This window comes from Adiantum capillus-veneris, chromosome 22 (genome assembly GCF_014529385.1).
Source record: "Adiantum capillus-veneris isolate H3 chromosome 22, ASM1452938v2, whole genome shotgun sequence".
Classification (NCBI taxonomy): Eukaryota; Viridiplantae; Streptophyta; class Polypodiopsida; order Polypodiales; family Pteridaceae; genus Adiantum; species Adiantum capillus-veneris.
Window position 1 is genome coordinate 63,018,947 of NC_140952.1, and position 27,832 is coordinate 63,046,778.

Here is a 27,832-nt window from a genome sequence, read left to right on the forward strand (position 1 = left end):
TACCTCGAGGACATTTTGATCCCATACCTGCAAGGATTGTACTTAAGACGATTGAGTACATCAGAATTTGTACTTACAAATGTACTAAGAAATTCATGGTTTATACATTAAATTGATACTGTCTACCCGTCTATGAGTTTCGATAGAGAGAGAGAGAGAGAGAGAGAGAGAGAGAGAGAGAGAGAGAGAGAGAGCTGTGAGCAAACACTTGATATTAAGATTGATGTAATAAAAAAAGATACATTTCTTTGAAGCCATTCAGGCAACATTACATGGGCACGATTTGAATATGGCCACAAAGGTCTCCACACAAAAAATGTTTTTCCCTTCGCTCCATTACTCTTCTTCCGTCCACTAAGAAAAAGAAGTTTACTAATTCAATGTCGTCAATCTCCTCCACTATGTCTTGTTGAAGATTCAATAGATTGCATTGCTGCCTTATTGTAATAACTGTCATCAGGTTCTGGTCTTTGTCCATCGCCTCCACATCTATGACTCCATTGTTTGCCAAACTTGCTGCCTCTTGATCCATAGGCACATAGCAACCTTCAACCAGGTGAGAACGCTTGTACCAAAATGAGATAATTAGTGTCTGTGTCGCAAGCATATATTTGACAATGAAAGTGTCAAGAGCAATCTCACAACATATGCCATCTGTTTCTTTCACATACCACCCTTGATCAAGAATCTTATCACACAAGGAGGAATCAAATGATTTGCAAAGCAGCATTGTCTTAGCAACATGTACATTGTAGGTATGAAATAATTCAACAAAGAGACCAACAAGACAGAAATTTGCAAGTTTCACCAATTTAGTGGGTACAGAGATTCGGAGAGACCTCTGAATATCTCTATAGAGCCTACTCCTCAATGCTTCAATCATTGTTGTGTCGGGAACAGACCAATCCACAGAGTTCTAGTTGGTTGGTAGAGAAACCTTCACCAACACTCCTTTCTGATTCCTCTGATTGAGTTGGTAGAAGTGGTCATAGAAGAAAATGCCCTCGTCTGCAAGGCTTTTGCTCGTTCTTCCGGCATACTGCAATACCCCAATATGAGCATGGGTCACAGATATGAGACCAATAATGCACTCCAAGGGCTCCCATTCCTCGTATGAGGAGGGATAAACATCTGTCAACGTAAAAGAACACAAATAAATACAAACTTTTGTATAACTATGTTAATTATGTAATCAGAGAAGAAAAAACAGATTGACATTTGAAATGTAAGATATCATATAGACAGGAGTGCTATATAATTTACTAACAGTTGCATCGTGGATTATGAACCATGGAGACATCACCACCGTTAGTAATCACATGAGAGTGAGTGAAAACATGTTGAACGAAGACCTCTTTCACAGTCTTCTTTCCAACTTCGACTTTGAAATCCAGAACTCTTGTTTTCCATCCAGAACGAAACATATTTGATCCTTTCGAGCTTTTCCTCCTTCTTGGCTGCATAAGAACCCAAGAGCCAATGCTTATCCTCTGCTCTTGCCACCTATTATCTGTAGTGAGAGAGTTTGAGATTGAAATAGTGCCTATACTATTACATGGTCTTCTTGGCACACTAATGGTAAGGTTAAGTTGGGACAGTGTAGAGCAACCTCTAGAACTTCTAGGGCGGGAAGAAGAGGAAGCCATAGCTATAGTGGAGGGAAAAGCTATAGTGGAGGGAGAATGAGTTTTGAAATCCATTCATGAAGGGAGTGGATATGTTTTAATAAAGAGAGAAACTTATGTATCAATCAATCAACAGTCAGGTCTCAGCAATTCGATGGCTAGTGTTAGTGGGCCCCACTTTGTAAAAGGAGGAAGTTACCTCACAAAAATGGGACAAATCTCAATTTTAAAATACTTTCTCTATTTTATTGGATATTTTCTATGAATTTCTACGTTACGTAAGGTTGCTCCTCATTGGTTGCGCCTTCTTTTCTCTCTCTCTTCAATAAGGCCCTCTAACTGACCTCCGAAATCTCCTAATGGATAGTCAGAGTGTGATTGCGTTAGCAAAGAACCCCATGTTTCACTCCAAATCAAAACACATAGAGGTCCGTTATCATATGATACGGAACATATTGGCTAGCTAGTCAAAGTTCATACGGATGACAACCCTGCAGATGCTCTCACAAAGAGTTTACACTCAAAGAAATTGCACATTGCATGGAGATGATGGTTGTAGGGTAAAGCCACAAGATTGCTTCACGGTTGTATAGATGTACATACTTACATCCATAGCCACTTGGGCCACGTTGGCCTTCAAGTGGGAGATTGTTAGGGTTCAAGCCAACTGGCCGGACACCCATCACTGTCCGTACTAATCTCATTCTCTATTCTTTGGTTATATAGAACAATAAGGAGTAGTGAGGAAATAGCTTAATTATCACTGAGAGCTCCACCAACACGCTGTGTACTTCTCTCCTTCCTCACTCGCACTCGCACGCACCGCACATGCACTCACACAATAGGCAATTGAGAAAACCATATACAAAGCGACAAGCAAGTGTGCAAAATGTTTCTAAAGGCTGTTTACATTTCTCTCCTAAATGCAAACAAAATTAGAAAAAGCTTTCGCACTTGCCATTTCTATTTGCCATTTTGCTCAAACCATCAATAGGTACAAGGGCAAACTATATGCAAAGTGGCAAGCACAAATGACAAGTGTATACATTGTTTTGTACGTTCGTTTGCATTTTTTAAGACTTTAAACACAATGAACTTCAAAAACGGTTTGCACACTTGCCATATGTGCTCATCGCTTAGTATACGGCTTGCCCACTTGCCTCTTGATGGTTTGAGAAAATCGTATGCGTTCTTGTTAGCAAAAACAATAAGAGGGCAAGTCATTTTTTTTATATGGCTTGCCCACTTACCTCTTGATGGTTTGAGCAAACCATATGCGTTCTTGCAAGTGAAAACAGCAAGAGGAAAAGTTATTTTTTAAGTTTATTTGCATTTTTAAAAGGAAAAATGCAAACATATCGACTTCAAAAGTGGCTTGTCAACTTACCGTTTGTGTTAAGCACACATTTAAACCTAAACCTTAAACTTTAAATTTAAATTTCTAACTCAAGAACTACATCTAACCAAAATATTAGCTATAAACTAAATTTAAACATAATTACATTTAATACAGCATAAAATCTAAACTCTAAACTTAAACTTAACACTAAATATAAATCTAAACTTATAATTTAAACCTAACTTTAAATTATAAATATAAATTTAAAACTTTTATCTATATAAAATTTTAAAAAGTAAATCGAAAGTCCCCAAAGAGTTGGTCTAACGGTAAGGCTTTGGCTTCTCAACCTATGGGTTGTGGGTTCAAATCCCCCGTTGGGTCCTCTCTAGAGGGACACCTTGTGCTCACCTAGTGTTCTACGTTGCTAGGGCTCTTGCCCTTGGACACTCGAGTGCATCCTCCTCTTGGGGTGGGTCACCCGAGGAGGAGGTTCCTAGCTATTGCTACGAGTTCTCTCTGTTGTTCCCAGTACATGTGGTGCATCAATTAGGTGGCCATGGTGATGCCTACGCGTGGCTCTTGCCCAATGGTACGCGGCCCTTGCCCGACCATGTAACATGGCTAATATTTGGAAGGGATACACACCTCCCCCTGTGGGCCCTCTGGTGCGTTGTAAAAAAAAAAAAAAAGTAAATCGAACACTTAAATTTAAATTCAAAAATATAACCTTCAATTTTTAAACTTAACACGAATTGATAACAACATAATCATAAATTTATTATTTAAATTTAAATTAAGTTTTCAATCTTATATTGATACTCAAAACAACTAAAATTAATTAACAAAAAATAATTGAAATCCTTGATAGTTTAATAATTTTTTAAATTTAACAATTAATTATTAAAAAATATTTTTTCTCTAAATTTCTCTGGTTTTGGTGTGCGTAGGTAGTTGTATTCAATGATGTATTTGCAGATCTACATTATTGTGTAGATCTGCAGTGTATGCATGTCTGTGTGTCTTTCTTTGTGCATAACTGCACAATGCACACGCACACACACACACACACAGGCCAAGCTTACCTGTAGCAAACTCAAAGAAGGTGGATCTGTTTTTTGTCACGAACATTTCAAAATGAGCTCGCGGCTTAGTTCGAATTTTTTTTGCCCTCACGGAGCGTCGATATCACAGTCCGTACTTACGTCAATATCACAATCGATATTTATGACACGCATATCAATGTAAATATTGATGCCGAGAGAAAGTTCAAAAAGCATCGCTCTTTTTGCATCAATAGGCTGAAGAGCCGCTAGTAATGGCAGGACCAAAAGGCTTGTCACCTAATCAACCATTGTAACCGATAGTCACAATCAACCTGAATAATAGACAGTAGTGAGTCTTTCCCTCATAACTTTGCATTGCAAAACACCGACATAACGTGAAAAAGTAGAGACAAAATGAATTTTGGAGGGATCTTGTATTTCATTGCTATAAAGTTGCTAAATGCATTGAATTTGCCAATGCCAAAGCAGAATAACATATGGATAAAAGCAAAATGTTCAATTACAAAATGGGAGAGGCATGTCATCCCCAATAAGTACATATATGCATATAATAAAAAGACTATATGAAAGCATATGAGTGTGCTACTCTGGTGAAGATATCTCCTCTTGCTCTAACAGCGCTTAACACGGATTATGTAAATTAGAATAAAAATAAATAAAAAAAGTGTATAAAACAAAATTGAATACAAATACACAAGGTAACATTAATGTAAATAGTGTTCAAAATTTTTTAGCTTCTCATCGGGTTAAGATCTCAAAAACTCCATGAGTGGATTGAGACACTTCCTTGCGCAATAATTGCGCTCGAATGGGGTGGGATATCTACCAATACTCATCATCCATTGTTAAAAGAAATAAATTCAACAAACAAATTGCATGTCAAATAAGTGTAGAAAGGGGGTTCATTTTTATTTCACATAAGTCATAAATAGGGGGTTTCCAAGGTTCTCTTCTCACGAGTGGCATGTCCTTTCCTATAGAGAGTGACTTCCCCGGGCTTCCAATATGGCATCCTCCTCCTTGTTCACAATGATAAGATTGAGGATGGAATACCAGAGAGAGAGAGAGAGAGAGAGAGAGAGAGAGAGAGAGAGAGAGAGAGAGAGAGAGAGAGAGAGAGAGAGAGAGAGAGAGAGAGAACTATATTAGTGATACATAATGCATCTCATTACAAATTTCATAGCATATCGATCCATAAAACCCTCTTTCATGTATTCAAACAAGGCATTGCACGCGGATGTTCTACCTAGACCTCGATAATGCTCCATAGCTGGCACATATTTGAGGTGGATGCTCCATATTGAATACACATGTTGTGGAGAATACAACAAAGAGCAAAAACCTTTGTAAGAAAGTCAATAGTAGGATTCTTTACTCGTGAATGCAAGTAGCCCCACATGAGCTTCAAGCATCCAAATTTCCAATCAACCATGATGCAAGAGCTAGAAAGTTTGTAGTTTTTGTCCTCATCTACATCCAACCAATGTGAAAAAAATCACCAACCATGGTAGGTTGAGGTAGCCTCTATCCTCAATAATGTACTCCCTTATTTGTAAGTTATCTTCCGCCAATGCAAGGACATTGACGATTGCATGGTTTTGCACCTTAGCTTAGAGGGAAGAGTTTTGTAGCACTCAATTGTCATTGCGCATGCATGGCATGTCGCACATGATGTCAAGGAAGCTCATGTCACTATCAACCACTGCCTGCAATGACATTGAGCAGTTATGGTTTATATGCATCTCCATCAGGTAGCTCCATGTTGATGTGTGTGACTTCAATGGCCCCACAACAATTGGGAAATCCTTATTGGTCTAGAACTTTGAGATCTAAAACAAGCCACTAAGTTTTCTATGAGCAAAATCACATTTTCTTTTTATAGAATAAAACTAACCTTCAAGTACGTGGTAATCTAGTTGTTCACATCATTGTATTGTCACATGTATGACCGATCTCATAGAGTTTTTTCAAGACCATAAAAGTTATTGAATTTTATACACGTGTTTAAGTCATAAATTTGATACATAAGAACGTTACACAAATTATTAGAGCTTAGCCTTGATACTAAGACATGATTTTTTCTTCTCTCTCCAAACTTAATAGGACTCCTTACCTTCAAAAGATATCAGTGTAAATATTACCATGAAAGGCATCATCATGTACTAATTACATGTAAAAAGGACATCAATGGACTAGCATGGGGTTGACCTGACACCTACCGTCCTTGTTGTAGGTAAGCAACTATCCAATTTGGGTTATATAGTGCCTGTCCGCCAAGCAACGCTCCCTACCTTCTCTTCAATGATCTTTTCTATGATTTGATTATCAACGTTGTAACCCTAATTATTTCAAGTCATCAAAGGTTTATGTGTAGTTGATATTGTGCAATCATTGTGCTCTAATGACCTCTTGAGGACCTGCCAAAACATTTTTCCTAAGAGAAGAGAATAAGGGAACACTTAAAACTCTTCCGGTTCTTAGGTCAAAATTTGGAGCATTTGCCACAATAAAACTTGTAAGATTTTGCCCGTTTTCTTCAAGGCAAGCTTGGAACCTAGCCAGGATTTCTCAATTTTAACAAGGACTTTGCAATTTTAGATAGCTTTTAACGAACACTAGACCTCTAGTATGAGTCGGTTATCGTCCTGTGTTCTTGTTGACACCAAAACCATCTTGTTGATTAGATGTTGTACAATTACATTCTAGGCTACATATGTGAGTATCCTATGTTGAAGACACAAAGAGTAAAATTCACACATACCAAATTCGAGATACTGTCCACTTCAAATTATTTTCGCAATCAATGTTTTGTAAAAGCAATGCAGCCACCTTGTTAGTGCCTTCCTTATCACAATTATTTCACCAAATTCAAAAGTTTTAGTTTGAGCAAAGAGTGATCTATAGCATGGCTTCGAAGGGCTAATCCGGAGGCAACCCACGACATTAAGAATGATAGGAAAAACATGGCCATGGATTGTACTACCCTTCTTTGGGATGTATAGTTTGATGGCAAATTATACCACAGTTTTTGGGGAAGCAGAGTTTATGTAACTAGGAGTATTTCCATGGCATGCATCCCTTATTTGGCAGTCTAACAAGTCGAGGATCTGCCTCTCTTCTTTCCCTTCACCTCGGCAGTGGTGGAAAAGGGCTAAGTGAATAATTTTGCAGAACCGATGTTATGCGATAAAACCACTCTTGCAAAGGATGTTGCAATGCTTCTATTGGCCACTCATTCTTATTATGGGACAATCAACCAGTGGAAAGTAGTTAACTAAGCCCTGTAATCGATATGGGGCTGTAATCAATACATCCTAGGATTTTCACGCCCTCCACAAATTACACTCTCCTCTTTTCTCTATTGGCTATCACATCTACACCTATCACCACTAGGCTGCTTGGAAAATGTCATGTCACTAATGACTATTGTAAATTGGTCATAACCATGCCTACTATGTGAATTGTTACACGTGTCTAGTTGAATTGATTATGAGAATGTAGTGTGTTAAAAGGGAACATGGTCCTTAACCTTTGCAATGCCCAGTCCCAAGGCTTCAAGTATATATACCAAACGAAGGCCAAGTAAGAAGCTGAAAATAATACAATGAACTCAAAGAGGGTCTGGACATCATTGTTCCACTCCCTAGCTCTAACTGAGTGCCCAAAAGTAAAAACTTTGTTAGGGTTGAACTTCCTTCCAAGGAGGGCACCATCATTTTGCCTCGACATGAACAGAGGCCATGAAGATAAAACAGGGTTTCTAATTTCACAAAAATAGTGATGAATGCCATTGACCAATTTGTGACAATGCTCTGCAGTAATGAAATTAGTGCTTAGAAGGCATACTTTGGGCCAGCTTGTCAAGAGAAACTATTGTACTGTTGGAAGTAGTGCAAGCCAGATGAATAAGTCTACCTCATAGGTCTCCAAAGTTGTTGGATTGAACATCCTGAAACAATCTTCATTAGGGGCTTCCATATCGCCATATATCTGTCACGTTCAAACAATTAGTACAGTGCCATGCAGTCACTTGTGCGAAGTATGAATGCTAAGGATAAATAGCAAACCTCAAACGTGAATGCCAAAGGCACTCCCAAAACCTCATACATATAATCTGTTGCTGTCCCATGAGCAAGGTACCTGCAAGAAAAGGACTTTGTCACCTTGAAAAGCTATCAGCTCGTCTTGGGCAAAAGATTCACGATTCCTACTCACCCAACCGAACTGCCACCAGATCCAATCACACAGCTGTTATTACAGTGCAAGTGATTCAACTTCTGCAGAAGAAGTTTCATGGGCTCCGCAACCCTTGGATCCGGCAAATCGCGCTTGTGATCATAAGGCGTGAACATTGCCTAGTAACAAACGGTTCAATATAAGTTGAGCTTCTATTTGATAAATGCAGGCTGAGAGCACCAACTTACAGAAAACAAACAGCATTATTATGAAGAGAACATAACCTGCATTCCTGAATGCACATTTATCCAAAGATGGGGCTTGAACGAACTTGCAAGGTCTCTCATTATTCTTGTCTCTGGCTCACTGAAAGGGGCATTTCCTGGAAATTCTTCAGCAGGATCAAAATCCTGCTTGGATAGCATAAAACTACACTTTATTAGCTTAGATATGCACAATCCATACTCAGTTGCTTGGGGGGAGGTAGCTCAAGTATTTAAAAATAATAATAAAATTCTCTAAGACTTCTGACCTGTTCCTTTTTCCCCCAATCTAAGCTCCAATTCCTGTTGATGTCCACCCCTCTTCCTGAAAATGTGGGGAATGTTAGAAAGATGGTCTCAATGTCTTTTCAATAGAAACCAAAAGGAGATGGGAATCTCATTGAAAAATAACTTTCCTAGAATTTTGGAAGCTAAGCAACAATTGGATCTCTTAGAGTAGCCTTCTCTACTTAACTAGCTAATTGAGATCGACTTAACTGTCTACTTGCAGCCTCTCAAACACGTATCACCTTGTAATCGCACTTACTGTCTTGGAAATGCCAACTTGGTTTGGGAGGTGTCAGCACTTTATTGGATTTATCATTCAAGGAGCTTTCCGTTGGCTTTCACAAAAGCTAGGACCCACGTACTGTCCCAGGCAAAGGACACACATTAATATATTCACATGGTCAGGTCCTGAGTTTTAGAGGACGAGGGTGCCTCTCTCTGGCACAGGCCCCTGCATATTCAGCCATAGTCACAAGGAATCTCCGTTTTGGGGAAAATCGAAAACTCTGTTTCCAAAGTCGCCCATTTTTCGTTTCCTTTGTGCCGTTTCTTGATGAATTCTGACGGTTACATACAGAATATAACCATATGAAGCAGTTTCTAATCCATTCCATTGCAAAGAGCAAGCTGTTTCCATCTTAGTTACCCTTCCGATCTCGTTCTCGTTTCTGTTTCCTGTTCTATGTGACTATGTACATACATGTACCGACAATCTAGCTATACATGTACCTAGATGAATCCATGAAAGCCCAGGATTCACCTGAAAAAAAGAAAATACTAGTTGCAGACTCATGGTAGTAATCCAAAAGACAATATAACCATTGGCACCATCATGAATAGTAATAACTAGATGCACCAGCATCCCCACTAATGTCATCAGAGCTCAATTGAAATCCATTGAAAATGCATCTCAATCATAAATGCACTCATCTTCTTAAACCATTACACCAGTTGTGAGACGTTCTTTGACCATGGTGAGGATGGACAAATTGCCGCCAATTGTTGATGGTACCCTTCAATGATGTTCACATGTTGCAACCTCCTGCTGAGTTCCACAAATGTCTATAGCAGTTCTCCCTGATTACATCTAGTCACGATATGCAATAAGACATATAAAAATTTATGCACAGTACAATGCAAGCATTGGCAGCTCGCAACAAGCAATACAGCCTTGAATAGAAATGATCAATTCTCAAGTTAATATAATACATAGTTCAAATGCAATTCTCATTAAAGATGTTAAACATCTGTGAATCAAAGAGAGAAATGAAATGAAACGTCTGAAAAAGGCCTAAAGAACGTATGTAACCAGAAAATGTATATCATCGTCATATGATCCCAATGTGCCATACAGAAAACACAAAAAACGAAAACAACAAGTGCTAAAATGTGAAGATATAAGTGATCCAGTAGAGCCAGCTTGTGCCCTATCTTCCAAAGCCTAATCTCCTTAGTGGAATGCCACTGTAAGTACCATCATATAAACTCTCTCATGGGCCGCTACATCATGGCATCAATCTTCTCCTCTGTAAAGAATCTTGTAGGAGCTGCCCTATGCCTCTCAATAATGGCCTGAATGCGGCGATGTTAAATAGGTCTGTGGCGATTCTCACGTAAAGGGTTTGATTCAAGCAATTAATAAGGTGAGAAAACATTTTCAAGCAAATCCAATTAGCACATTTATAGTGTGACACATTATTGGTAAAGGTTTCTCATCATATACATACTTTTGACTTCTCTAGCTTGGTAACATGTCTTGCATACACTGATAGAAAATTCCATCTCATACGCTCACATCAACTAGTTTTATTCACAACTCATACTAATCAGTATTGTACATTTGTTGATAGTGAGGATTTAAGAATGAAAAATACATTCTAATGCCATTCTCTCTGCAAATCTCATCACTTCAAAACTCTTACTAGTAGTTCAAATTAATGCCATGATTTGTTGATTAAGGTTTAACAGCACCAGTTTGGTACTAAAACAGGATATTTAAGTGTCCTACTTGCTAGGTTTCAAGAAAATGCTATTTGCAAATAGAAAGAATCTTTAAAAAATATTGAAGTAATATTAAGATTAGTTCCTTAGACTTTTAAGGTTACCCTCGCAAATCTTCAAAAATTATTGGAGTAATATTAAAATTAGTTCCATAGACTTTTAAGGTTACCCTCATAAAGCATTGGAACCATAAAAAATACCCTCACAAAACTGCATGCGATGTTTTCAAAGATTAGGTATCGCAAGGTTAGATTAAAAAAAAGATCACGGGAAAAATTAGACAACTTTTTTATATTAATATAGCAATCTGAGTGAGCTGATAGATAATTGTTTAAGTTCGTATCAAACGATAATGAGTCCAACACACAAGTTTCATGCATCCAATCATATATACCATATAGAGTAAACTATGTTCTTTGTGTAATTTCAAGTTAAATAGAGTTATATATACACATGCATGCTACACGGTTTTTTCAAACACCAATCAAACATCAAAGAGAGTTGAGTTTGATTCAGACCCTTGGGTCGAATAAAATGGACCCTAATTTTTTAGCATTGTTGCATTTAGCTCCAAAATGATCATTAATAAAACAAAACATTTACAAGCATCTTCTTGAATTATGCTATTCAACATTATGGTCAATCAAAGGTCAATGGCCATTGCAATAGAAAACTCCTTTATTCTCACCCAATTATCATCGGATTTGAAAAGTCATTCAAAGTTCAAACCCTTCAAGCGTCTAAAAAACTTTTCAAACAAGTTTGAAATCAACTATGGTATGCCATCTAATAATGATATTTAATGATGATAACTAGTAACGAAAGTAGGAGATTTTTACAATGCACAATGAATTTTTTATTTTATTTTTTGAAATCAACTATGGTATGCCATCTAATAATGATATTTAATGATGATAATTAGTAATGAAAGTAGGAGATTAACCATGAAATTGCACATAAGCTCCAGACTTTTTGTCAATTTCAACAAATCATAGATAATTATTTGACAAAAATGCATTTGAAGCATCTATAATTTTATCTAAATTGTTGTGTGGTGGAAATTATATTTCTTTTATAAATTATACATGATAGTTTTCAAAATGGGACTTGACCTACAAAATATACTCTAGATTGGAGCTCCAAAAAATATCACTTTTATTTTAAAGATCAACTTTCGATCATAGCTTTGCAAATAATGAAAACCTTCATATAATATTCGATTGACATGGACAAAAATTCTCAGTCTTTTCGTCTCATAACCTAACTAAAATATGAGCAACACCTAAAAAGCTTGTTGTTAGCTTCACAAAATAAATAGAAAAGGTTGGTATAGAAAGAGGACACTTAAAGAGTGTCAAGACACTATACTGCCCAGTTACAAAACTAGAATTATAATCATTTTACAAAAAAGTGGTATATTACTAAAATTACCATTTTTCCGCTCACACAATTGTCCATTCTCCACTATCTTGCGTCCATTATAGTTCTCCAAGGGTATTATCTACATTCATAGGGACAAGAATTACGAACATCTTTGTAGTAAATAATGCATTTCCTCTTGGTGAATGACGTGAAAAACATACAAGGCAGCATGTTTGATAAACCGCTGGCAAGAAAAAGATTGCTTGTTACAATGACTTAAAATGTCTTCCATCATGCTTATGTCACAAAAATCCACCCCTTGTTCAGAAAAAGAAGCCTGTCGCATAAGTAAATCGAAATCTTTTTAAGAGGAAAGAAAAAAGGCATAATCAGTGACCTTCATTTGTTTGGTGACAAAGAAAAAAAGTTTTGATGACAAGCAAAAAAACATGAAGGTTTTACACTATGTAAATGTAGATTGGCAACTACAGTCTCTTTCATTTAAGCAAAAGTTAAACCATAGTGAAACCTTGATTGTGATTTGAAAGAATTTCTGAAAAGCAATTCCTTTTAAAAAGCATGTGGGAGCTTGTGCTATCATACCATGTATCATTATAAACTGATAAATATATGAAGATGGTAGGGTAGTCGCTTCTCAAGCTCTACCAGCACAGACTATATCTATACACTCCCCCCAGCTACTCCCCTCCACAATTGCCTCTTGCCTCTAGTGCCTTCACCTCCGGCTCCCTCTTCAGTTCCTGTGACATCCAACCCTTTTCTGCCTTCTTTAAGGACCCATGCCATCTCCTCAATTGGCGCTCCACACCGAAGGTCCAGGCAGCCACATGAAAGACAGCCACATGAAACGGAAAACAGGGAGCAGGAGCTGCCAAGAACAGAGAAAACTCACATTGATTTAATTATATTACAGTGCTGAGAAGACGGCAACCAATGTAGACGCATATTCAAACACGAGCACGGTGACCCAATGCAACATTTGTTGACACCAACATAGTGATTTAATAGGCACAGAATTACTGAACGCTATAGAAAATCTCATAAATAGAACAAGTTACCTACCTGCGTTCCCAGAAGGGGAACGCATTCTTGTGGGAAATGCAGACAGGGAACCTTCCCAAAAAAAGGAAATATAGGGAACAACTTCTCCAAACTGGAACGCTCATTCCTCTGTTTCTGGCTCCGTTCCCTGCATTCCCGGTGGCTATGATGTCTAAAAATTCGTCTTCCTGTGTAGGGGTCAAGGCCTCAACCACAAGATGCCTGTCTTGTATTGTTCCCCTCAACAATTAAAAAGTTGAAACCGCGTGCTACTGAGCCAGCCCAAGATGTCAACGCGCTCAAGAACTGAAGCCAGAAAGCAGTCCGCACATCCTTACTGCCACATCAGCCTCATTGGCATGTCAGCAGCCCACAAAATGCGCCGCATATCACGCGCACCGGGAATGTGACTTTTTTCCTTGCTCCAGTCCGGCTCCAACTAGGCCAATGCTCTCCTCATCCAGTCGGTACACCCATGCCACGTAAGTTAACGCTTTGTAACAGCATCTCACTTGCATGAATTGACCATGAATTGACCAAGAAGGGGTTCCTTTTAGACGAGGACAAAGGAAATTACTACTTTTGAGTGGTTGAAGGAAATGTTAAGTTTAGCACCTCTCTAAATAGAGCTGCTAGTGCTCGAGTACTCCTAGGGGCGAATCGTGGGGAGTGAGTGGTTTTACGTTGCTGTCGGTCAGTACTGCTGGCTTGGTGTGCATATTCGAGAGGCCAGATTCATGCTAGTTTATCAAGGTGCCCATACAGCTTACAGGTCTAGCCCTTTTTTTTTCTGATGGATGGGGGACAACATCAGGTGTAGCAAGAACTACTCAAAATGACACAACAGCAAACTCCAAACCCAATGGAAGCTTGACTATACTCATAGAACCAATACAGACTCTAGCTGGCAGCACACTCAGCTCCAAGCCCAGGACTCACGGGCACAATGGGGGTGTTGAGGCTCCAACTGTGCAGGGAGAGTGTAGGTGCGCAAGTGCTAGACAGGAACACAAGATTCTAGACTCAATGACTCATACGACACATGGATCTCTCAAACAACCAACTGAGCATATATACAAAACATAAAGGGCAGCCAACGGCTAACACAAATATCTCTAACAACACAACTACTCCTATCTCTGAACTATGGTGGCGGTGAACTCGCCACGGTGTCCTCTAGACCACCACGCCCTTTGTCTGCCACGTGTCACTGCCCTAGCAAGAGTCCACCCAGTGTGAACCCAAGGCCAATTGTAACTGCTGTCCGTGTCTTGGGACACTTTAGCATGCTGCATGAGGTCAAGTAGCACCTCTCTTCCCATATATGAGGGGAAGGGGTCACCACCCAGGAAAAGTCCAGATTCCCCATAAAGGAAAGTGTCACTTCTAGACTCATGGTAGTCATCTAGAAGACAATATAACTATCAGCTCCATCATGCATGATGGTTATATTGTCTTGTGGATGACTACCATGAGTCTATACCTTGCGTTCTCCTTTAAAGGTGAATCTGGGCTTATCCTAGATTCATCTAAGTATATATAGTATTAACTAAATACTACAGCATCCTCACCTACCCATACTTAGTCCAAGAGGAGCCTACATCAAAAGAGTTTCTTGAAGTTCAGGAGGAGGAGATGGAGAACAAAAAGAAGAAGAGAATATTTACATCACAAGAACAATCCCAAGAGACCTCAAAGATGTAAGAATTGGAGCATACTAGAGCAGATAACCGGATTTCCAAGCGCATCTTTCAATTTCAAACAACCATTGAAAGTACATCATTGTATGAGCATGGAGGACTATCTGTTGTATGATAAGACAACCAGGCCTCAAAGTGCATCTTTTGGTTTAAGTATTGCCTCTGCACAGAGTGAGGACTTGCAATGAACCTTGGGAAAACTAATGTTATGAGTCACGATCTTCTATACTTTAGCATCAGTAATGAGCTGAGAGATTTTCTGTGTTACAAGCATACTAGGGTCATCTGACACGAGCTTAGTTGTAGGCAGAGGTGGAGAGTAAGGGACACTTTTATGCAGATGTGACCACTACAAAGATATAGGAGCCGGATAATCTCCCTCTCTTTGTGCCCATATTCATCCAAGAGGAAATGGCCAAAGCGCCTCTGATTGTGGGCTGTCATGACTAGCTGAAGGGAAGAGTCTAGCCCCCCAACAAATGCGGGGAGCTTTAGATATAACTGCACTTTCATGATGTCCAGAGGACAGACAGTTGCACATCAATTTGTCTCATACGCCAGTTTTTTTACCTCTAGCACACATAAATAGTGAGCTTTTTTCTTTCTCCCTCTCTTTCGCCCGTGCAAGGACGTTGCACTCTTGCATTGTTGTTTGATAACTTTAAGGATGTTCCACACTTGCATTGTAGTTTAATCATTTTTGACCTCTAGCACACATAAATAGTGAGCTTTTTTCTCTCCCTCTCTTTCGCCCGTCAAGGACGTTGCACTCTTGCATTGTTGTTTGATAACTTTAAGGATGTTCCACACTTGCATTGTAGTTTAATCATTAAAGATGAAATCCTAAAGTCCGATTGCGACATTTCTTCAGACAATCCTTACCATGTTCAAATTCTGGTCTTTAGCATCATTTCTCAAACAATATTGCCTCTTGTAAACCATTGAGAAACTAGAGTTACCTTTATAATCAGCTTTTGCAGCATCACCGTGATTGTCACATTGTTGAAAACAGCAGGTTCGTTTTCACCAACCAGAATGCCCAGTACCCTCAAAGCAACTTCACTTGTGATCAACTCCCTACCATGTTGTCCAAAACTCTATTCAAAACAGAGACACATGTAAATATCACCGTTGATGTTTACTTAATAACAGTCATTGTGTGCAATATCTCACCAGCAAAAGCCTGTACTTCTTCTTCTCCACTTTTATATTACTACGATGCTCGACTATCGCAATCAAAATTTCGCTACTGTAGCCATCAACTTCTGATTTCCAAGATTGAACCTGCAAAAAGGGGAATGAGAATTATCCCTAAAATACAAGGGCGTAGAGACAGGCAGATAAATAGCTTTTACTACCAACATGCTCTGTGGATTCCTAAAGGCAAGGGCTTCAATTTCCTGAAGCAAAGCATCTCTGCATAGCAAAGTTCACAGGGTGAATACTCTAATTGATAGAAAATCGAACAGAGTGTACATTTTAAGAAATCAAACGAAACAACTCTGTTGGAAGTCGCGAGCAAAGATAAGATGTCCCTCCCCCCTTACCCCCCCCCCTTCCCTTCCAGAGTTTTTGCCCCCTCCTCTGCAGTGCGCCCCCCTCCTGCCTTTGTTTTCTCGCGAATTTTTTTTCTTTTTTGCTTCTGTTGTGCATCGCCCCCCCACCCCTTTTTTTTCTCTTTTCAGTGCTAATTCTTTGTCTGTTCTTTCTCTCTCTCTCTCTCTTTCTCTGTGGGTGCAGACTGAAAGCTTCAAAATCAGGAAAGAGAAGAATGCAGCAGAGCCGGACGTTCCTCTTCGAGGAACCTTTTCAGCGCTAATTCTTTGTCTGTTTTTTCTCTCTCTCTCTCTCTCTCTTTCTCTGTGGGTGCAGACTGTTTTGAAGATGGAAAGCTTCAAAATCGGGAAAGAGAAGAATGCAGCAGAGTCGGACGTTCCTCTTCGAGAAACCTTTTCAGGAGACCCATCAGAGGCCCTCCGAACCCCCCCTTCCGCTTTTGCAATTGGTATTCGTCTCTCTTCTGACACCATACGCGCCATTCACGAATCCACGGTGAGCCTGGAGTCAAGTTCTTTGGCTTGTAAAGTGGTGGGAAGCGCTATTGAAGGACTATTTTCAGGCTTCGCTCTTTCATGTCAATTTCAAGATTGTGAATGTCTCCCCTCTCTGGAGAGGCTTCTTCAGAGTGTAGTTTGAGTCTACAGATCAAGCCATCGAGGTCTTAGCACAGAGTCCTGTGGACTTTCATTTTGCTATAGGTTTTCTTGCTAGATGGACTCAAGGAATGGATCTCAATGGACTTGAGGGAGCAACTACAGTTACAGCTAGATTTCCAGGACTTCTTCCAGAATACGCTCCACATGTTAATGAAATTGGGAGGTGTATGGGCTTTGTGGTCGGAGATGTTGTGATCCCCAATGAGGGGATCACACAATCTCCATTAGGATGGTGCTTTACCCATCCTTGGTGAAGAACCCTCCACAATTTATCTCTCTTCCGACCATCCATGGAGGAGAAATTTTGCAGAGAGTTTTCTTCATTGGTCTTCCTGGCCACTGCTTTGTTTGTAGCAGGAAAGGCCATGTTGCTGCAGTTTGTACTCGTCGTAGGATTTCTCCTGATCAGAGGCAGCATGCATCAGAGCAAGAGGCACTTCATGGAAATGGGGGATTGGAAGATGGTAGTGTAAGGAAAAGAAGTGAAGCAGAAAAGGCTAGGAGGAAGGAAGCGAAGAAAAGAAGACAACGAGCTCGGAGGACAAAGGTTCCAAAGCTTGTGTATAGACACAGAGTTCTTGCTTCTCTTCCCTCTTCAGATACTTCTTCGACAACACCTCTTCATGATCCGCCACCTGATCCCTAGGGCACTGATTTGGACATCAGCAGTAGTTCTGAAGGCATAATTTCAGCTTACGAGCGGCATTTCTCTTCTTTGGCAGAAATTGCTAAGAAGTCTGCTGAGGAGAAGTCTTTGAAGACTTCTATGCCTAGGAGATCTTCTACACCTAATCCCCATTCTTAGCCTTGATTTGAGGCAATCTTGTATCTTAGATTGCCCTAGGGTTTTTTATCTTTTGGTGATACCATCTATGGTTTATTCTTTGTATAACGATGATGTAATTTTACATTAAGGTCTGTGCCCTTGAGGTGTTTTTAATAGAACGATTTTCTTTTTTTGGAAAAAAAAAATCAAACGAAACAAACTCAGACACAAAAATGACCAGAAAATATGAAAAAGGTTTGCTATGTACATGCTGGATGATGTATAAACCCTAATTGTTTGACTCCACACCAAAAAGTGTGTCACAGATAGTAATGACTACTTTGCAGTACTTATTGATTAACTGACAAACATGGCTAACTTTCTTTTGAATCAAGTGTTACAGTAGGGACTGTGCGTTTTATGCCACCAAAATATGCAATGTCGACAGTTGTAGGAGAAAGCTTGTGCCAAAATAGACTCAATTCAATCAGGAAACACTGATTGGCACCCAGAGACAGGAAGAATATGCACCCTCGTCGAGTACCCCATAGAGCAAGACCAAGCTGTATAATGTGCATTCTACCCCTAGACATGCAGTGCAACCAATCATGAAAGATAACCTGTACAACACTCTTTGTACTACTCTCTAGGACAGACTGCTAAGCATGCAATGAAAATCTATATACTATTACAGTGCCTGTGTGATGCACTTTGGCACCAAACCAACCTTGTATGGTTACATGGAGATTATACTCCACTTTCTGACATGTATCCACCTATTTAAAAGCAGATTGTATCTATAAATACACAGGAGACTCTTCACAGGCTGCAATTATATCTTGCTTAAACTTTTTCATATGTTGAACTTCTCAAAGTTGTAAACCCATGATGAGGAATACTAGAAGCTTGAAAGAGAAGCTCATTAAACATATGGTGTTTGTTGCCACCACTTGCGGGATCATTACGATCTTATTCTCTTGTACTTTGGGAATGGAGACATAAGTCATTGCAACTCTACAACAGCACAATCGTTCAGCTGGAAGAATCCTCATTAAGAGCAGTAACACCTTGGAATGTATAACACGGTTAGCTATTAGCTACAAAAATTTGGAAAGATGAATTGCCCACCTTTGATGATAAAGATCTGTGTTTACCAGGGTGATATTTCTCCTCTTGATCTGTTCCCCGATTATTACCTGTAAGAAGAACCAGCAGAATGGCAAATCAGTTACAAATCTCCGATTTAAAAAACTAAAAAACTGAAAGATCCCTAATACATAGATTCGTTATCAGTAGACGGACCACTATTTGTATAGATATCCATTAGGGAAAGCTACACTATGTCTATTAGCATTATCTCACTCCCATTCAGGCATGTCTCAGGGCATGTATAAAGTGGATTCTCGTTACCTTTCAAAACCTTTACCTTTCCTTTTTGCTGTTGTTCAAAGGATGCAATATTGGCACATGAACCTGTCCACAATGATCCAGATACCATCAAGCCCACCCTTTGTTCTAGGGAGATCCAAAGAAAAAAGGACTAACAACAGCAACCATAGCAATATTGTCCCATGTACTACCTGGAATAGGCAATGACAGAAGTAGCCCTGGTGCTTTATATCGATCATATTTGACTTTTTAACAAATCGCACAAGCTCAAACAAAAATCTCACATTTGACTTTAGTTCAGTGTAACAGGGAATGGGCGGAACGCGGCCTAAACGTTCCGAAACGGCGTTCCGGACGGCTCCCATTTCCAAAACGAAGTCGGGAACGGAAAGCTGTTCCGGAATGAAGGGGGAACGGGGTGGAACGGGGAACCGAATGGCGGAATAGGGGGCAGAACGGGCAAAAGGAGCATTTTGGGGGACAGATTTGGGGCTGTTTGGGGGCACTTTTGGGGTTGTTTGGGAGAAGATTTGGGGCCAAGCAATTCAAGCGCCCCCCCTCCTCCTCCCCCCATTCCGGCCCCCCCTCCTCCTCCCCCGTTCCCGTCCCATTCTAGACCCTCCCGTTCCCGTTCGTTCCTGCTTTAGTTGAGGCCAACAAAAATAAGTCTCTTCTTTAAAGTCGCTTCAATACCTCTGTGCCTACATACGGCGGTTGATGTTTCATCTCATCCAACTAATGATGAGCCAACACTGCTGCCATTTGAGGCTGAAGTGATAAAGCATCTACAACTGCATTCTTCTTTCCTATCACATGTACCCATCTCATCTATCATTCAAACAGCTTTGTGAGAGAATACTGTAAGCTCTGATTATCTGTATTGACTATAAAATCTACACCCACACATAATGCTTCCATGAGCTACCAAAAGCTCCTCATAAATTTGAGAAACTCTTTCTGCCTATGTAAGCAATCTAATGGAAATAACATGTCCTTCCTATTGCAATACAGCTCCAATGCTGCTACCACAAGTACCAATAAGGATTCCAAATGGTTGAAGTAATTCTAGAAACAAGTCCTATAGTGAGCCTCTCCTTGAAGCTAGTATCACCTCTCTTGCTTGTTTCTAATGCAGACATGAAGATGCACCAGATCAGAGACCCCAATTCTCCAAATGATGCGTCTCTTCGCTCAAAGGTCACACCTGTTCGGTGAATGGACATGCCTCTTCAGCGAATGGCTGCATCTCTACATCGAATGGTCATGACTCTGTCGATCACAACCCTTGGCCTAAAGTTGTGTCTCTTGACCAATGGTCATGTCTTTTCACTTGTGTTCTTTCAATTCCTATATAAGGAACCTATTGTAACAGATTCAATCAAAACCAATACACATTCAGTCTCTTGAGTCTCTTGTCTATAGTTCTATTTCTAGTTTAGTTTTTATTTAAGTATAGTTATGAATATACACGCATAGTAAGTGTATTCTTCACAAGGGGATTTTTTTTCCCGAGCCTCTGGACTTGGCATCCACCAAAGGGGCTCTTACTAGGACGAATATGACCTTTATCCAATAAGGTTGCAAGTTGCTTTTGAATTTCCTGTGATTCTAAATAAGAGACTCTATATGAAGCTCGAGAAGGTGGAGTACTGCCAAGAATAAGATCAATTGGATGATCGACTAGTCGTTCCACCGCACTAATATCCCTGCAATAATCAAAGCCCAACATGTTAGGGAGGAGTTAGATGTTGAGGGTTTTGCTAGGTACAAGGTGGAATGGCACATGGGAGGAGACACTAAAGTGTATGTACAATGTGTCAAAGGGTGCCAATGCCAAAAGCCCCTGTATCTACTGCATGGGTGCAACAAAGGAGCTAAATCCTGCTAATTGGAACAAAGCCCCAGATCGACACTCTAAAGATCCAAACTTTCAAGCTATTTTAGATATTCCCCTCTCAAACGTCCACCTGTGTACATTGCATACACTGTATAGAATCCTTGAGAAGATCGTGCACCTTTACATAGGGTTGAAGAGTGCGTGTGCACGGATGTGTGCATGTGCAGTGAAAATCCAGTGCTATGTGTGCATGCAGGAAGGGGAGAAGGAGAGAAGCATGCCGTGTGGGTGGAGTAGGGCTCAAAGTGAGCTACTCCTTATTGGTTTGTATATGTACAAACAATAAGGTCAATGGGCAGGTGCCCATAGCTTGGGCGTCCGGGCAAGGCACAACACCTTTACCTCAATAGATTGAGGCCAAGTGCTTGGCAAATCATCAGGAAATAGGTCCAGATATGGTTTATAAAAAGGCTGCTTGAGATATGTTGCTGGATTTGGTTTTGGCTCAGACTCAACTGTAACAGCTAATTCATCATCTGCACTGTGTATCATCAAAAGCGATGTGAAGGTATTGGGTTTCCGAACAGTCACACAGGACCGATCTTGACTTCCAAGTCGAGATCACAAGCACCCCATCAAGGAGTATTTTTCTCTCTCTTGATTAGTCTCTTTGCATTGATTCATTGTTTCATTCGTGACAGTTTCTTGTATGTTCGTCAACGTCGTTATGTGTTTTCTTCTCATAGGAAAGCCATATTGCACGTTGCACATGATTCACTCATGGATGAGCATAGATGCATAGACAGTACTTTAGAAAAGATAGGCACATTTCGTGACACAGTCACCGCCAAAGCAGTAGCACGCTTGTCCAACAAGCATTGGTATTCCCTTCGTGGTTTGCCACAGTGGATAGGTGTAAGGAAAAAGGTTAAGTTTCGCACACATTTTTTGTATTGGACAGATGAGTTTATGGTTTTGTGTTTTAGTATGTTTCAGGATGGACCCTCAACGGAGCTCCTGGACGCAGATGGACACGAGATCGTAGACGGCATTGAAGACAAGGATCAGAAACCGAGTATTTGTGGTCGCTTTCAACGTGGCCCAAAGAAGCAAGCATTGCAAACCTTTCCGAAGTTCAAGTATCGCAAGACCCACGCAGCAGAGTGAACCAGTGAAGATTCTCTGAAGTTGTTGGCCGACTCTTTGGCGGCCATACAGCTCGGTACTAGTATCTCACCTTGAAAAGGAGGGGATGTCACGTGCACATCTAACCCTATGTGTACGTGGACATGCTATCCCATCTGTCACGATTGTGACTAAGTTACAGCATATACACTTACTCATGGATGCAGATACGCGAAGTGCCATGCCAAGGAGGACCCCTACGCTTGGATGGTCACGAGTCTTCGCTCAAGAGACATGCCTCTTCGTCAAAAGCCACACTCCTTCGACGACTGGTCACACCATTTCGCCCAATGGTTGCAGCTCTTCGCCGAAAGGATGTGTCTTTACATTTAAAGTCATGTCTTTTCATTTGTGTCTCTTCGTCTCCTATATAAAGAGCCTATTGTACTCAGTTTACATAGATTCACACAGTCATTCAATCAATCAAACATCAATGTTCTCGTCTCTTGAGTCTTAGTTTGATCTTAAGTATGAAGTTTTAGTATTAAAGATAGGATTAGCACCACTAATCCTCACAGTGGTATCATAGCAAAAATTTTCCCGGGACCCAAAGGTTGTGAGCCTCTCGCCCTCGCCTCTACACTCTACCCCTCTTCCAGAGTTGTATGGTAGCAGAGGAAAGATGGCATACTAGCTAATGTGAGGTATTCCTAAACTCCACCATTTACATACTTAATACAGATATATGTACGGAGGGATGGCATACCCGATGTGCGTGCTGAAATTTCCCGATGGAAGACTCGCGATGCACCTCTTCATCGGCACCCTTTCATTGGGTTGTGCCTCTTGGTAGCCGTCCGTGCCTCCTTGAGGTGACTCTTCGCCGATTGTGTCATGCGGTGCCTCTCTTGTCGTGCCCCTTTAGCAGATGTGGATGCACCCCTTCCCAAGAGGCATGTCCCCTCACGCCATTTGCTGGGCTAAATTGGGCAGTTGCCGCACCCTTTTCCCAAGCGTCACCTGTTGGGTTAAAGGCCCGTGTGCCCGGCTGCCCGTTGTTCAGCCGCCCATGTACAGCCATTCATTTACTCATTCATAATAACTATACTCATAACTACACATTGTAGTGTGAGTACCGCCCCACCATACACTGTGTCTATCTCCTTCTTCGTGTTGTCTCTCTGTGTGTGTGCTCTACGATCCCAACAAGTGGTATCAGAGCTTGGTAGTGAGAGCATTGAGAGCTTCATCATCATTGTTGAGTGTGTTGAAACTTGCTGCTGTTTCATTGCCGTTTTTCGGTTTCGCGCACGCGCGCATTTCCAAAGAGCAGAAGGTTTTTCTGAGCTTGGCATTGGAAGGTTCAGCACTCCACGAGTATTTTCTCCAGGTGTTGCAGGTGTCCTGGGGTTTAACCCCCCTTTCGGAGCCATTCGTGCCATCAGAAATCCCATCCGAGCTACAGACTAGGAGCTACGTTTTTTCATCTCTCTTTGGTAGTTTTCTGCTGCCAGAGCTTCCATAGCCATTACAGGTGCCATTGTTGTAGTGTCTTCCACTTACGTGAGCCCACAGCTCATTTGAGAGTGTGTAGCCTCTTCTTGGAGTGGCCTCATACACACAGATAGAGTGGGAGTTTGGCGACATTGTCTTCTTCGACTACAGGTACGGGTATAGGTTACAGGTTACAGGGAGCTTTGGATACAGGTTTCTTCTGTGGTTACAAAACATGTATTTTGACTGTGGGACAGCCATGTATATGGTTGTGGTTTGAGTGGGAGCTTCTACTCTTTTGGGCAGTCTATTTATGCTTGAGCTATAGGTTTACATCATCTATGTATGTTGATGGATGTGGATATGGCAGTTTGACAGACACTCTTTATGCATGATATTGTGGAGATTTGGTTCACTTATACATAGAGCGGGTTTTCTCTTGCTTGCAGTGTTGTGGTTTGAGTACGGACAGGTACTTGGTTGACAGTAGAGATTGGACTTCGTTGAGCTTGTGCATTGGTTATATGCTCACTTGGATCCATTTATGCTCACGGATTTGTGTAAGCTTGGTCAGCTTATGTCTCTATTGTGGTTATTCAGACATGGAGTATGTTTATGCCTCTATGACAGCTCATTGTTGATGCATTTTGTGGCACGGTTTGCCTAGGCCGGTTGAGTTACAGGTGTCACGGGTTTATGCATTTGTTTGTGGATTTCTACGTACGTTTTTTGACCATATTATGGGCTGATTTATACTCTATGCGTTTGCTCTTTGATTGAGCAGCAGGTGTTGTCAGATTTGCAACCCTACTTTGTTGTGGCAGTTTGTTGGTTGGTTACAGGTTTCTCATTGTTGCATTCTTGTTGTAATGGGCACTAAAGAGGACACAGTTTTCAATATTGAGAAATTGGATGGTGCTAATTTCTCATATTGGAAAGATCAGATTTGGGATGTCTTGGTGCAGAAGAAACAGATTCGACCTCTAAAGTTGCAGGGAGTTAAGCCAGAGAACATGGAGAGGGATGATTGGGAGGAGTTGGATGAGATGTGTAGGTCTACCATTAGGCTTTCCCTTTCAAAGTCTGTTTATTACAATGTGAAAGATGCACAAGGTGGAGCTTATGAGCTATGGCAGCGGATTTGCGATATGTATGATAAGCATTCGGCTGCTTCTATGGTGTATTGGATTAAAAAGCTTATTGATTTGCGAATGGAGGAAGGTGCTTCCATGAATGCGCATTTGAATGAGTTCAATACAATTTTCAGCCAACTTGCTACGTAGGAAATTACGTTTGAGGAAAATGTAAAAGCTATGTTTTTACTTGTCACGTTGCCTGAGTCATGGGACACATTTAGGACAGCCATAAGTAACTCGGTTCCTGCGAATGAGTTGACAAGTACTAATGTGGAGTCTAGTCTTCTCACGGAAGAGATTAATCGAAAGAATAATGCAGGTAGTAAGTCTTCTAGTGCAATGGTTGTCAGAGGCAGGACTATGGACAAGTATAAGTCCAACAGGGGTAAATCTAGAAGCAAGTCCCGTGCAGGCACAAGTAAAAAGGATGTGGAATGTTTTCATTGTGGTAGAAAAGGCCATTTCAAAAAGGATTGCTACAAGTGGAAAAGGGAAAATGGAGATGGTAAGAAGAAAGACCATGATGCTAAGGACAAGCCTAAGTCCAATGTCAAGATTGAGGAGTTACATGCAACACAGGGAGAGTGTAGCTCTCAAGATGACCATGTATGTGCTCCGACTAGTGCTACTAGTGAAGAGCTTGGTGATGTGTTGCTTGCATCCTATTTTGATGACGCTTTTCTTCTCACTCATGAGCGTAGTATGCCTATGGATTGGGTCATTGACAGTGGTGCTTCTTTTCACGTTACGCCTCATAGGTCGTGGTTTCATGACTATGATGCTTCGAGCACAGGTACTGTCAGGATTGCCAATGGGCGTTCTATGCAGATTCATGGCATTGGGGATATTCATTTGGCTATGCCAAACTCTACTACGTTTGTCTTGCAGCGTGTGCGTCATGTGCCGGCTCTTGCAAAAAGCTTGATTAGTGTGGGTCAGTTGGATTCACTTGGTTTCAATGTATCTTTTGGTGATGGAGGTTGGAAGCTCACTAAGGGCAGCCTTGTTTTGGTTAAAGGTGCTAAGAGGAATACCTTGTATTCCCTTTGTGTAGCTAGTGTGGCTGATCACATTGTGGGGATCACTGAGCAACCTCCTGCTTCTTTATGGCATCATCGTTTGGGGCATATGTCACTAAAAGGTTTGAAGTTGTTGGCACGTGCGGATTACATTCCCGTTTCAGATTTTGGTGGTTTTGAGTTTTGTGAGCATTGCCTTTATGGTCGACATGCTCGGTCTTCTCATAAGAAAAGTGTTCCACACAGATCTTTGGAAAAGCTAGCTTTGGTGCATAGTGATGTATGTGGGCCGATGCCCAATGCTTCTCTTGGAGGTGCTATGTACTTTGTTACGTTCATTGATGATGCTAGCAGGAAGGTATGGGCATACCCCATTCGTAAGAAGGATATGGTGTTTGATATATTTAAGCAATGGTTGGCTCTTGTCGAGAACCAATCAGGTTGTAAGTTGAAGTGCTTACGTACGGACAATGGGGGTGTATGTCTCATGCTTTCACAACATTATGTGTTGAGAAGGGTATACGGCGCGAGCTTAGTGCTCCCTATACACCTCCTCAAAATGGTGTGGCAGAGCGCATGAATAGGACTATACAGGAAAAAGTCCGTAGTATGCTTTCTATGGCTGGTTTGTCAAATGGATTTTGGGCTGAAGCTGTTGCCACTTTTGTGCATTTGATAAATCGTTCACCTAGTGTTCCTTTGGGCTTCAAAGTGCCTGAAGAGGTATGGACAGGTTTGACACCTTCGTATGGTCACCTTCGTGTTTTTGGCTGTGAAGCTTATGTACATGTACCTAAGGCAAAACGCAGCAAATTGGATCCGAAGAGCAAGAGATGTATCTTCTTGGGTTATGGTAGCTCTGGTGAGATGGGTTATCGATTGTGGGATCCTATTGACAGGAAGATTGTGCGTAGCCATGATGTTGTTTTTCATGAGGACTCTATGTATAGAGCATCACCGCGAACGGTTGAGGTTCGGCGTGTGATATTTGAGGAGGATGGCCATCGGTATGATGGTCCCATGGCTGCTCGTGGGCAGCCCATTGACCCTCAAGTGGGAGATCAGCCCTTGTTGGGAGATCATGTAGATGTGGGACAGCCAGATCAGCCCTTGTTGGGAGATCATGTAGATGTGGGACAGCCAGATGCACCTCCTGCACAGTCTTTGAGGCGTTCAGAGCGGCGTGCAAGACAGCCTCAGCTTTTTGTGCCTTCTATGGATTATGTATTGTTGACTGATTGCGGGGAGCCATCATGTTATGATGAGGCCATGTCTAGTGTTGACAAGCTCAAGTGGGAGCAGGCTATGCAGTCAGAGATGGATTCGTTGATCCAAAATGAAACGTGGGAGCTTACTCCTTTGCCAAAGGGTAAGAAGGCAATACCATGCAAGTGGGTTTACAAGATAAAATTGTGTTCAATGGATGCAAAGCCTAGGTACAAAGCAAGGCTTGTGGCTAAAGGATTCAAGCAACAGAAGGGCATTGATTTTGACGAGATCTTCTCCCCAGTGGTGAAGATGTCTACTTTGCGTATGTTGTTTGCCTTGGTAGCTACAGAAGACATGGAGTTGAAGCAAATGGATGTAAAGACAGCTTTCTTACATCCGGACTTGCACGAGGATTTGTACATGGAGCAACCAAGTGGGTTTGTTATTCATGGCTCAAAGAAGATGGTATGCCGGCTTCTTAAGACCTTGTATGGGCTGAAGCAATCATCTCGTGAATGGTATTGTAAGTTTGATGCATTCATGAGTTCATTGGGCTATGTACGCAGTTATGAGGACCCATGCCTCTATACTCGCAAGGCTGCAGATGGTAGTCTTATTGTTTTGGTTTTGTATGTGGATGACATGCTAATCGCAGGGAAGTGTATTTCTGATGTGGATGCCTTGAAACATAGGCTACATGAGACCTTTTCCATGAAGGATCTTGAGGATGCCAATCATATTTTGGGTATGCGGATCAC

The 27,832-nt window shown here is 41.0% G+C and overlaps 1 long non-coding RNA gene and 2 pseudogenes across 2 annotated transcripts; all 3 read right to left on the minus strand.

The window, feature by feature from the left end:
- Positions 1-243: 243 nt before the first annotated feature.
- On the minus strand, positions 244-1,646 carry LOC147429474 (uncharacterized; annotated as a pseudogene).
- Positions 1,647-5,241: 3,595 nt separating this feature from the next.
- LOC147429475 (uncharacterized) lies at positions 5,242-19,726 on the minus strand (annotated as a pseudogene). Its single transcript, XR_015185872.1, has 12 exons — positions 19,712-19,726; positions 18,994-19,061; positions 16,242-16,299; positions 16,057-16,167; positions 15,843-15,980; positions 12,191-12,260; positions 8,740-8,795; positions 8,492-8,617; positions 8,247-8,386; positions 8,099-8,171; positions 7,947-8,021; positions 5,242-7,843 (listed from the first exon to the last, which is right to left on the minus strand). The product of XR_015185872.1 is annotated as an uncharacterized LOC147429475 (transcript).
- LOC147429476 (uncharacterized) lies at positions 12,273-13,435 on the minus strand. Its single transcript, XR_015185873.1, has 2 exons — positions 13,205-13,435; positions 12,273-13,010 (listed from the first exon to the last, which is right to left on the minus strand). It is a non-coding gene; the product is annotated as an uncharacterized LOC147429476 (long non-coding RNA).
- Positions 19,727-27,832: the final 8,106 nt, after the last annotated feature.